Source organism: Anticarsia gemmatalis, chromosome 5, assembly GCF_050436995.1.
Source record: "Anticarsia gemmatalis isolate Benzon Research Colony breed Stoneville strain chromosome 5, ilAntGemm2 primary, whole genome shotgun sequence".
Classification (NCBI taxonomy): domain Eukaryota; kingdom Metazoa; phylum Arthropoda; class Insecta; order Lepidoptera; family Erebidae; genus Anticarsia; species Anticarsia gemmatalis.
This window is the reverse complement of record NC_134749.1, coordinates 2,998,333-3,011,636: the sequence shown is the minus strand read 5'-3', so window position 1 is coordinate 3,011,636 and position 13,304 is coordinate 2,998,333.

Sequence of the window (13,304 nt, the reverse complement as noted above, 5' to 3'; positions counted from 1 at the left end):
TCTCGTTTCTGTACAGAGTAATAATGCAAATGATTACACCGCACGCACCATAAAAAGTCCATAAGTCACAAATCAAGCACAACATCGTATCATTCAGCATTATAAACTGGCATCATTTCACAGGAGCACGCGTCTATATCCAGTTTCAGAAGCGTCTAAACACCTCATACATCTCGCGGGGGAATAAATCACCCCGCGTGAAACAATAGAGCTTTGGGCGGTGTTGATGGCAAGGAAATATCATAAAAACACCATTTACACAGCCGTTAACGGATCCACGACTCCACTGAATGCTGACGGAGGCCCTGATGCTAAATGTCTTTATCGCGAAGATGGAAAAATAATATTCCATTACTTATCTCTCTTTTAGTGTTTGCCGATAACGATAGAGGCAATGGGTGTCGCTTTTTATGTGTGCGGTTAGCTCTTCGGTTCCCGGCGACAATATTGATGGCGCGCGGAAAATATGGTGTACGTAATAATGAAATGAAAAGTTTATTTCCACGTAACATATATCTAAGTATAGAACGCATAACTTTATTAAGCTTGTCACGTTAACAAGATTGTATAAATGAGAGTTTTCTAAATAAGTATGTTATTCGTATATTATGAAGTCTTCGCAGACTATTATTACAAGGGGCTTTCATACATGCCGGCTACATTATGATACATAACATTTTTATTCTCATTGATGTTTTTTTCTGTTATGAAAGACATTGTTAAAATATCTTACAGAACCTACAACCCATGTTGTACTACAAAATTTTTAATAAGTAAAATAGTATTATTTCAATGTACTGTACGATGTGTCCCAAGACTACATTGCCTGGAGCTAAGATAAACCAATAAGGAATCAGTAGCTGTATCTCAGGTTTTGAATCCGCCACTAATTGCCAGCGTGTACACAATGACATCTATCAGTGGGAGCTCCAATTAGGTGAATAGCCGTAATCACGGATACAGCCTCAGGCGAAATACTGTAACGCTTATTATGCCAGCTGTAATGAGGTAACTAGTTGCTTTATTTCTCAGTACAATATTAGGATCCAGGTCTTGTAGTTTTTTAGTCAAAACGACGACGTCTTTAATAAAGCAGTGTCTAAGTAACTACAGGAAAATTTGTATGATATCATGACGACACTTAAATTTTCATGCTTACAACTATTTTACTGGCTAACTTAACTATATTTTTATGAGTACCTGAAAAGGCTGAAACTATCAATACGAAGTTAAAGCATCATAATCTCAAGCTGAACGAAACTTTCACATTTATATTGCTGAACAAAATGTTTATTTCTTGTCATAAAGTGTTCATAAAGTGGTGTAAAGGGCCTGATACTTTTACTTGACGCACACATAGGTTGTTTGAACGCAGACAGAGGCTTGTGAAAACTCATCCGCGCATTTGTACACCAACTGGCTTCAGCAAATGTTTGCTCGGCTCGATATTGCACGCCACATGACGCTTTTTGCTCCCAACTCTCACCACTACGGCTGTTTGGAATCATGTACTGTTTGTAAAGATAACTTTCGTCTGAAATGGAATGGCTACATTAGACCGTTTGACTGTTACGTCCGTAGAAACTAATTTGGTGCGAAGCGAGCAGGTGAAGTTGGTTCAAGATGTTTTTAAATGTAACTGTGGAAAAGAAGTGGCGCGTGTACACGTGTATTCTTTACCTCCGCGGCAACAGTTGATGTTTTGAAAATTTTTAAAAGCTGACAACTACTTTCTGGTTTCCAATGATGAAATGGATGAAAATATGAATACATGATATAGCCCATCAATAATTCGGTCAAATTTTAAACTGTAAAATTCGTGATAATCATTGCACATTCTCATATTTTACTTATTTTTCTTACTTATACATAACTAGCCAAAATTTTATACTTCAAACTGACTAGTTCAATTGTAGAAAATATTCCTATTGAAGAGTTGTTCAAGGCTACTTTGGCGTCGCTATCCTCACGTCGAGAGTCTTCAAGGAATGGTCCTCACTTAATATCAACTCCTGACAACCGTAAAATGGTATTTCTTGGAGAGTATTGATTCTGGTACAGGCAGTAAGTAGATTAAAGCTATGAGTTTGAAAGCGAATAGGAAAACTAATAAAAATCCAACAAATACCCCGGATTTATAAATACCATTAATTTGGAAATCGATTGAAAGTTTATCTTTTTGCTTAAATCACTGATTTAAATAACCATATGGCGATGCATCTAGAAATACTATGTATTTCTCTCTTCAATTAGTAAAGGATTCGAGACACATATTTGAAAACTTTCTTACAAGTAGAAGTGAATATCATCTTCTTTTGCTATCCGTTGTTACTGATGCCGTCGCAACACATAAGCGATTCATAAGAAAGTTTACTTTTCCAAACGCAAATAGAAATGGTTAATACAAAAGTTAATATTAAATACATAAATAAGTGGGTTAACATTTCCCTGAAGCAGAGAAACAGATTATAATTCTGAACGTCGTTATACGCGATGTTTAATGCGATGAAAGTTAGCAATGAAATAGTTGAGGCGAACAGGCGCACATGGCCGTTTAGAATCGTTCAAATGAAACTTTCAGCTGGCTATTTCGCTCTGCCTTTCATAAATATTAAGCAGAACACGAGTTCAACTGTACAGTTTTATTTTCCAACGAATTTTACGCTTATACGTTCTACATTTTTCGTAAATAAATGTCAATCAAGCTTGGTTATGTTATTGTTTAAATTGGTTGAAAAATGTGAAGCTTATTCAGTTGATGGGCGGTTTCTGTGTAACATAAAAGGTGGTAAGACAATGGCCCGACTATCTGGATGGAGATACATTGATCGGCTTGCGTTGAGTGACTTCATTGTGGTCGGGACTCGATCAGGTTTCAACTGATTACCAAGCGAGAGGAATAATAGAGGAATACCTGTGTTCAAAACAGTGCAATTACTTTTACTTGATATACGTTTTGTTTTTATATTGTTATGCTTGACGAATGTTGTTATATAACTATGATTGATACAATAACATTATGTTAATAGTTAAGTAATGAGAATATTTTTGAGCAGATTATTATGAAAACATTGTCATTGTTATCACTGAACGTTTTGATAATATTTTATACTAAAAAGAAAACATTTCCAGATATGTTTACACCTGTGAAAATAACTAAAGAAAAAAACATACGACCTTCAGTAGTTCAGACCAAAAAAAAAATCAAGTATGTTGTAGATGAGACAAATATAGGTCGCCTGTTTTTTGTAATACACAGTAGACAAAAATAGCAACTTGATATCATCTGTTCGTGTTATCGTACACTCAAGTTCCTCAATGAGGTAATAAAGAATTACGTTGAAGCCAGTGCGAGTCCCGCTTCCCTATTATGTTCAAATGAGATGCAATTATGTCTATTTCCATCCAGACACTTATCACCTGACTGCGACGTAACTAAATAAGAACATTAAAAAGAAGGATGTCTCAAATGAGGCCCGTTAATATTGTCGTATTCGCAATTGGGTCATAAAGAAGGAAAAAAACGTTATATTCATGAATAGGTGAACTGGAGTGGTACAATTTTTAAAATGTCACATATTTCGGTGAATTTAACAGGATGACAAAATAGTATTTGCTTGTGAGTTGTGTTGAGTAGCAAATGGGTAGATTATGAAATCAATTTTATTTAAGTTGCAAGGAAAGGGACCGATGAATAATAATACATTTTGGAGTGGCGGTTAGGAACCACAATAGATTGATTGAGTAGGTATTTTTTATTTGTTCAAAAAATCATCAACTTTGTACACAAATATTTGTGTCAATCGAAGCTATACCAGTCACACGATAGTGGGTATCGAACAAAAGTTTGAAAAGAAAGTTAGTTATCACGCTGTTTCCTGAAACAAATTCATTGAATAATTTTGATAGAACAAGTTGGTCGAGTGCGTCTCGCAGTGGGTCAACGATTTCAAACGATTTTCTCTCGAAAAGTATGTAGCAGATAAAGCGTAAAGAATAATATTTCAAGATTACCCCTTGGATTCTCTCTGTTGAATTTGAAAACTTCGAGCTTCCACTTAGTCTTGGAACAAATATTTGCTTGTTCTAAATCTGCACAAAACTTGTTTTATATTGAAGTTTTTGGGCGTTTTTTTATTTACACAGATATTATTTTTAGACGAAGATCGGAGAAGCTTTCAACAATTTGATGAAGCACTAATATTTAAGATTCTACAGAATAAATAGTTCTCTTGTGTTTATTTAAACACGAACTTAGTGAATGCTTTTGAATAGTAAGCCTGATAGTCTGTACTTTGAGTAGATAAAACTATTAAAACCTAACAAAAAATCTCGTATTAGGGTATATCTTTTGTACAACCGAAGGCTGCATACGCAACAGGGACAAAAATAACCGTCTATAACAGCAAATAAGCATACCATAAATTTTAATCTTCACAAAACAAAATAGAGTCATTTAAAATAAAATGCCCCATGGTGCATTACGACAATTTCAAGGGAAAAAATTGCCGTCGAACATTGCACACTTGACCCATCTTAAAATTCAGTCTTAAATGAATCCATTTGTTTCCCGGGACGTAATTTAAAAAGATAATATCGCTATGGCCTCTGTGTTGAAGCCGAAATTAGTTGTCTTTACTTAGGTATTCAGAACAATCCCTTGTTATCTTAAGTTTCACGGTTCTCACAATTTACTGAAATATTTAATTTGTTTCTCTGAAAGTTTAAGGAAGCTTTTTGTAGACACAGAAATATGCTTAACTAATTTCTTAAGATACATTCTATAGATAAAAGGATTAAGTTTAAGTTAATGTAAAATAAGTTGTCATTCATATTATGTTTCATTAGTGTGTAACTTAGCTTCATTCACATAAATGGCGAGCATAATTATTTAAATTTGATTATGAACACCATTTTTTTTATTTATAAATTATAACGAAAAGCTTAAAACTCTTTAGTCAGCCATCGAGTACAGCTGGCAGGAAACACATGAAAAATAAAAAAATATATTGTCAAATCTGTATTGTTTTTATTTTCGTTGCCATTGGTTCGTGTTTGTTCTACTAAACATTTACAAATACTTCGAGTATCAAGATGCGACATAAATAAATAAGATATTTTAGTCGTAGTGTAAATATTTTCCCAGGGAATGGACGTAACACGGCGGATTAAGAGGTTGTAAATAACTTAGAGCGTTCCTTCCCGCGTTATCATGATCCTCTCCCGCGATTACTGCGTCAAACTTGCCGATTTTATGTTTCAATACACCTATTAATACGTAATGAAAGTTTGCTTTTCATGTACATTTTATAGGTTATGTATACTTTTAATCTGTTCAAGCTGCTTAATTGTTAAGGTTTGATGTCTTGGCAGTATGTTATTTTTATATTATGTTTTCAGGATATTTTTAATCTTTATTCTTCTCTGTTCTAAGGCATTTTTTTTTCAACTTTTACAGATATAGGATATTTTAGACCTATAATTCTGTGACTAAAACTTTTTTTTGAGACCCGTTACTGCCCTGTTGCTAGGCAAGGGTCTAACAACTTAATATAACAATAACAAGTCTCGAAAATACTACAATCCGCAAGAAAAATAACATTGCAAATGTGTTAATCGAATCAGTACCGCATCACACACAGGCAACAACAGTTCGCATACTACGCAAACTATTCTAAACGCGTGTCGATGCAAAGCAAACAGTTGCGAAAATACGCAGACGACTAACGGCGTTCTGGCGGAAATTGATTGCACATGACATGGCGACACACACCGCGATACGGCGACGTGATACGCCACCGTGATACGCCACCGTGATACACCACCGCGATACGCCGCGACACGCTCTATACGTCACGCGAAAGGGGCGTACCATCGGTGTCACGTGACCACACCAAAGGCACACAAATTGAGGCGCGCTTTGAACCAAGCAATTAGAATCGAATTGCTGCTACTTTCGCGTTATTAGTTTATTCGATGCACTTCGGTTTAAGTTTGCGTCCCTTTGAGCGCTGTTTAGAACGGTTGTTTGTGCCGTCTATTTCGAGTGTGCTTTTAGAAATTGTTGTAATGTTACTAATAAGGGTAGAGATTGTACAGAACTGTGTTTTGGGTTTGCTCCAAATATTCTAGTACAAGTGCTTACATAATTTTAGCTCTGTTCAAAGGTTTACTTACAAATATATATTTGTTGAACACACAGGAAATTTCAGTGAACTTAATTTTGAACAGAATACACATACTTAATACATGAAATGTAACCAATATTGGGATCGATTAAACTTTTAAGTTACGGAAACTCAGAATCTACTTACATTATATACATTCATATATTAAGTATATGTATTTAGAGACATATTGACAGAAAAAAAACAGTTATAATATTTTATAATTACATCTCTTTCAGACATCTGTCTGATAACTCAATAATTGATAGCTGATAAAAAGTCTTCACTTCGAGTAAGGTCCATTTCAAGGCGTAAACTGTAATTTTGTTAATAAAAAGCTTCACTAGTGACTAGAAAAATAACGGCTAGAGGGAGCCGTTAGTTTTAATTTGCCGCGTAAGTGCATGTCTTGCTTAAAAGATTAAGGAGTAGAGTTGCTCGTGGCTCCTCTCTAATTACTTTCAACAGTAGTACTTCATTTTATTCAATGTTCGCTGCACTTGTACACGTTACTGAATAAAATAACACGAGTTTATTTGCCGCTGTCTTCACGTACATCTCTATGAGTTTTTTGAACTGTCTATGTCTGCGCTAATTTGTTTTGACGTTTTGTATTCGTACGAAATTGTAATTTGCAAAGCTATTTATTTATTTATAAATGTTTCTGAACAATCGTTTGTTTGTACCTGAAATTTAATTTAGATTTATATTTTTATATTATTTATTTATTTGTTATTTTATTTATTTATTTCAATCCACGTTATTTTCCACTACTTACATTTGCTTGATTACCTATTTATGTGTGTGTCTCTAAGAGTAAGGTTTGCTAAGATGAGTTTGAGCAATAATTTGCAGGTGTATAGTGAAAGACATTGGTACGATTGACGTCAAATATTCAAATAGAGTCAGCAATAACTCCGGTCACCTGTCCGTATCGCAGCAATAAAGTAAATGAGCAGAACGTTCTGGAAGCAGTTGATTTGTGTAGCGTGCGTCCTGCGGCGTTGCTACACACACTACCAGCGTTACACACCCTACATATATAGCCTAGGTACGATTAGGGATGCAAACATTGTAATGAAAAACATCGACGGTGGATACATCGATCCACATCGACAACGATATTTCTGATTAATAAGTATGTATAGTCAAATACGATGTTTTCTATAAACTGGCAGACTAGGCAAGAAAAATAAAGTCCTTTATTCTTCCTGTTATTCCTAGTTTTACTGTTATTTCGAAAAATATCGATACATTAATGTTTTATTAAAGTCAATATCGATTTTCTGTTGCAACATCGATGTTTAGGAACATCAGTATATCGTTTACATCCCTATGTACAGTGTGTATACAACCTTCATACAGACAATTATACAGCACGCGTAGGTGCGACTTAATCAACATTGTGTGGTCTTGTAATGTTTGTACCTTGCTAAGAATTACATACCGTGATATTACAGACGAGACCTGTGTGATACAGGAACAAACAACTTATAACTGAATATGTACCTTCTTTTACGCGATAATTTATGAAAAACTTGCGTCTTAGGTAAATAAATAGAATTAATAGTAATTGGTTGATTTTGGGTCAAAAATGTTTACAAACGTGTAATCTTGTATTTAACGAGGAAGAGGTTAGGCCTTGAATCCACCAAGCTGGCCAAGAGCGGATTGAAGACTGTGCATGATATCTATAAATGTATTTAACAGATTTTAGGCATGCAAGGTTTCATCGTGATGTTTTTCTGCAACGTTTCAATTACGCATTACTTCGCAAAGTATTTTTTTAGGATTTGTAAGTCATTAACGCGACTCTTTCCCCTGATTTTCTATTTACCGTGACTTTGATGTATAATTCAAATTTACAAAAATATTCCAACATCTTTTTGATCTATAACCTTCAAAGTTACGTAGATAAATATTCTAAACACGACATTTGGCTGTAGTTCTCACACCAACATCTAGATAAGTTTATCTCAATAAGCATTCAAATATAAAGTATTTTCTTTTTAGTATTATAAAGCTATTTCTTTCTGAACATTTAACTTGAACGAGCTGCGAAAGAGACGTAAAATCCCAAGATATTTTTAACGTCAATTTTCAAAACTATATTTCGTGGAAATTCGTTTTGATATTTAAATAGATTTCGTGGTTTAAGATATGCAGATGTTCTGATATTCATCATAAACGCGTCGTTGCATTTTAAAATATTTCAAAAATTATTATATTATAAGTTAACTACTTCATCTACGACAACTTAGTTTACTTTTCTTTCTTCTCTTTATGTCACCTGTCAAGGCAAATAAGGGTAGCCTGCGAAAAAATCCTTATACCATTACCATTCTCAAAAATATAGTGTATATTAGGTCGGGGAAAAAGTATTTTCGCATTATAGTATGTATGAACTTGTAGTACATGTCTCTCTCGGTCTCAATTAACAACCAGTATAATTGAGAAGCAGCCATTAAAATAGCAAACTTAGCAAACTCTTGGTTCAAGGTTAAGCTGATAGAGTTCTAGTTAGTAATTCGATAAAGGGCATGTGAACAAATGCATACATTTATTGCCCCTGTTTGCCGAAACAATTAGGTATATGAAAAAGGACTTTTCACACAATGATATATTCGCAAAATGATCATTTAATAAAATTATTTATTCGTGAAATGCAAAGTTTTATTTCTTCGGTTGTCTATTGAGAAATTATGTAGGTTTAGTAAATCTCTTGTGACCCAGTTAAATTATCTTATGTAATGTTTGATAGACTATAATACATTGTTTTACAGCGATTGAAGTATGATGTCCTCAAAGGTTACTTCGCAAATGTTACTAAATATGAATGAATTCCAATTCCAGATTTCAATTCTCGGAAAACTGATTTGGCTGTTTATTTGTAACCATATTGAATATTGTTTACCAATATTGTGTTATCAATATGTGTTTCTAAGAACCGTTCAACGTTGTACCGAAAATACATTGCGAATTTCATTATACCTAGCTCATGAATTATTAATAGCTTGTTTATTTCACTAGAAATATAGCAGTTATTTCCGAATAATCCATGAATTTTAAAACCTCCCACGTTTAAGTACCAAGTTTTACAATCAGAGGGGCAATTACCTACTACTATCGACTATCGGCAATCGGCTATCAATAAAGAAAATGAAAATGTGATCAGCGCCTCTATCGGGTGTCTTAAGAACTAATTTTAAAGTATGTTTTTAATGTCAAATGCGCAATACTCGATATCGACTGCAAAAAAATACGCAGCAGTTTTATATTGTATCCGTTACATAGTCGCTACCCTAGGGGCCACCTAGTCATAGCTAATTATTGTACATAGAAAATTAAGCCCTTTGTCGTTCATCTGTCTGACTTTCAAGATTCATTTTTGCCTGCGTTCCAATACCGGTACTCTGATATGTTGCTTACCTTTCTTAAACGCATAATTGAAATTTAGGCTTTAATGTACAAGTAGTATGGATTGTTTTCCCGTGTTTTGTGAGGTGTTGCATATTCTTCCCCTATTGGTAGCGTCCAGTGTATCGCCGTAGAGATAATACGACCCACTGTTGTGCACTTAAAGTAGATATCTAGGGTTGGCTAGGTTTCTACATAAATTAACTGTGATATTTAACCTAAATAAATATTTAACTTGACAACGTATTTCTAAACTTTATTGTTGCCCATGACGATTTAACTCTGATAATGCAATTTCTTTACAGAAATACTTTCCTTTAGTAACTATTTACTTCCTATTAACTACCACCGACTAATGCACATGTATATAAGAAAATTGCTTACCGAATTATTAATACTCAGTCATGACAAGTCAAGTAGTTTCTAACAGACGTCTGTTTTGTATTTCACTGAAGATATGTAAAGATAATCCTGTAAAAAACCTCAAGTCTCGCAGCGTAAAAAGTGGTGAGATCTATGTAATACCAAGTCGATTAATCTGTTTAGTCTCTACTGAAAGGACCTTCTGTCTTAAGTTATTACATAAGTTATTATCATGCCAATATTAAAAATATTTCACGTTTAAAACAAATAAATCGACCTGGCCATCGCATGATTTGATTATTAGTATGTACCACACTGCACAGCACGACGGGCCAGCAACCGAATTCCTCACTAGGGTCCTTCCGAATATAATGATTGAGATGAGTTTCTTAAAGAAATTAATGCTCCTGAAATTTAATGGCGAATTTGTGTTTTCATGCGATGACCAAGTCGATTTATTTGTTTTAAACGTGAAATATTTTTAATATTGGCATGATAATAACTTATGTAATAACTTAAGACAGAAGGTCCTTTCAGTAGAGACTAAACAGATTAATCGACTTGGTATTACATAGATCTCACCACTTTTTACGCTGCGAGACTTGAGGTTTTTTACAGGATGTTTTTGATGGCATCTCACTTCTTTTTGTAAAGCGAACATAAGTCCAATTTGTATGGAAAGACGGTTATTTTTTTCATAATTCAAGATATTTTCCTATTGAAATGTTGTTCAGTTTCATAGGCTAAACACCCTTAAGTTATGCCTCATACAGTAGGTACCTATGTACACCTATTATTTTCTATTATACTACAGTAATAATTAATTCATTAACTGCAAATGTAACCTTGTAATCCTATATAAATGTATAAGATTACAAAGTTATTCTTGCAGTTAATGTATTTAGAAAACTGGACTGAAATTAGAAAATATTGAAATTTTCCCATGATTAAGATACTAAATTCTATTTGTATTCTAAATTTGAAGCTTCTAAGTCTGCTAGAAATGCCTTAGACTTTTGATGATCGGTGAGTCAGTGAGTCAGTGAATCAGTGAGTGACAAAATTCAAAACTTTAACAAGTTGTCATTCTTAAAGTACTGGTTCAAATTGACTGAAATTTTCAATATACCGTGTTCATACAATGACTGATAAGTCGCTAAAAATTCAGGCTTCTTGTTTTATCCACAACGAAATTATAGGGGGTCGAAAATGGCCTGAATTGCTTCGAGAAAAGATGGTACGGCCGTGCCGCTTTTTTTTGCTCGACTTGCGGGGGCACTGCCGTGCCCCCAGATAACAAAGTTGGACATTTAAGTTATATTGTATGCATGTTATAGCCCTACAAAACTCCTGTGCGTTGCATAGTCGGTCGTGAGTCGCTCGTTTTTCAGTCCGGTGCACATTACGCCAACTAGCCAACCAACAAAGTTAAAGTTTTTATCTTGCCTACCTGTCTCACTGTAAACTCTCTCTCTGAATATTCCCTCATATTATTTAAAATTTCAAACGTTTTGAATGCCTTTGGACATGTATTTTTGTTGAAGGGTGAAATGTAGTGAATGGGTGCAAAATATCAAATGTATTCTTTCTTTGTTGTCGGGGATTGATAAAACCATGGACCTGGAGTTACGGTACAATGAACACAAAAAAGGGTAACCTATTAAAATCTCGAATTTCTGTTACCCGAATCTTAAAACCCCGAAAACGCTTGGTAGAACTTTTAAAAGACAGGTGTAATGATTGACAACTTTTTAAAATCCCTTTTTTAATTTCCCAGATGAATCAATTTCCAGATGCACTAAAACCAAATTTACAAAAAGTATTTTTTTGTTTCCCATATTCTCATAATCTAGATACAGTTATACCAGATTCTCAGAATACTTTTTTTTATTTCCCATCGTACCATTTTCCAAATAAACTATTACCAGATTTTCATAATCGTTTTATTTGATTTCCATACAATCATATTCCAGATGAACTATTACCAGAATTTTAATAATCCTTTTATTTGCTTTCCTTGATTATAGATAGGTTTAAGTGTCAAATACGATTCAGTAGGTTAGGTTAGGTTAGAACTGTGACCCCCCGCACGAGCCGAGCGAGCGAAGCGAGCGTGCCGCGGCAGCGGCCGGCGAGTGCCAGAACCGACTCGCTTTTGTTTTGCTTGCCCATTAGATACAGATATAAGTGTCAAATTCGATTCAGTAGATTAGGTTAGAACTACGTACCTTTAAATAAACAAACTGATTTATGTTGCCAGATTACTAAAATACCGAAAAAAATTTAGTACATTAATATTATATTACCGGATTTAAAATACATGGATTTAGTTTTTCTGGATATCGTTTATTTGAATTTGAAAAATCTTGATTTAAAAAATCTGGATTTCAATTATTTGACATTCAAAAATCTGTGTTTTAAAACATCGGGCTTTCTAGTATATGGATTACGGTCATCTGGATTTTGTGCATTTAGATTTCGTGTGTCTGGATTCTGAAACATCGTACAAATGAATAAATGGGTAAGTGAAATTTGGAGTTGCGATTGTATGGCAAATAAAACTTCGGAATTTTAAAATTCGGGATTTTGATAAAATGTCCAATCGTTTTCTGGATTATGATGTTCGGAATTTTAAAATTCGGGATTAAGATAGGTAACCCAAAAAAGGCGTGCGAGGGAAATGCTTTCATTTATATAAATGAAATAAGGGATAGATATATGTTTTTGACGCTTCATGTGTAAATAGTGTTCAGGCACAAAAATACTTATTTTTTTTATTTAAAAGACATCTCCCGCACTAAGAAAATATGCTTTTGTTTCGCGGGAACTTTTATACACATGGATTGGATTGGATGAACTTTTATGGATTATAATGTAGACAAATAACATCATAATATTATTATCATCAATCAGCACATTTTTCACTAAGTATCAAAGCACCAGTTATAAAATATTTTCTAAAGACGAAAGAGATTGGAATTGAAGGTTTTTTATTTCAGTGTAGCAAACTTAAAAATATCGCAGTTTTTCATCTTCTCGGTAAAGAGAAAATTAAGTGGGGCGAGTTTTTATTAGAATTTTTACTGAAAATGCAATCAGTAATGTTTGATGAAGAAATGTTGGTTATATAATAATAGTTAATACCGCAGTCGGTATTGTATGCATGCGAGGGCGATAGGTCTCGTGTTCGAATCCTGGGTCGGGTCAAAAAGTCGTTTCTGAGTTTTCTGTTATAAAAATCTCAGAGATTGCCAAGAGTTAGGAATGGTCGATGAAATCGTTATAGATGAAATAACGGCCTTAGTGAGGCTCTTGGTGAACATTTTTGCTCAAAGAAAAATAAAGATCCAGATAAAA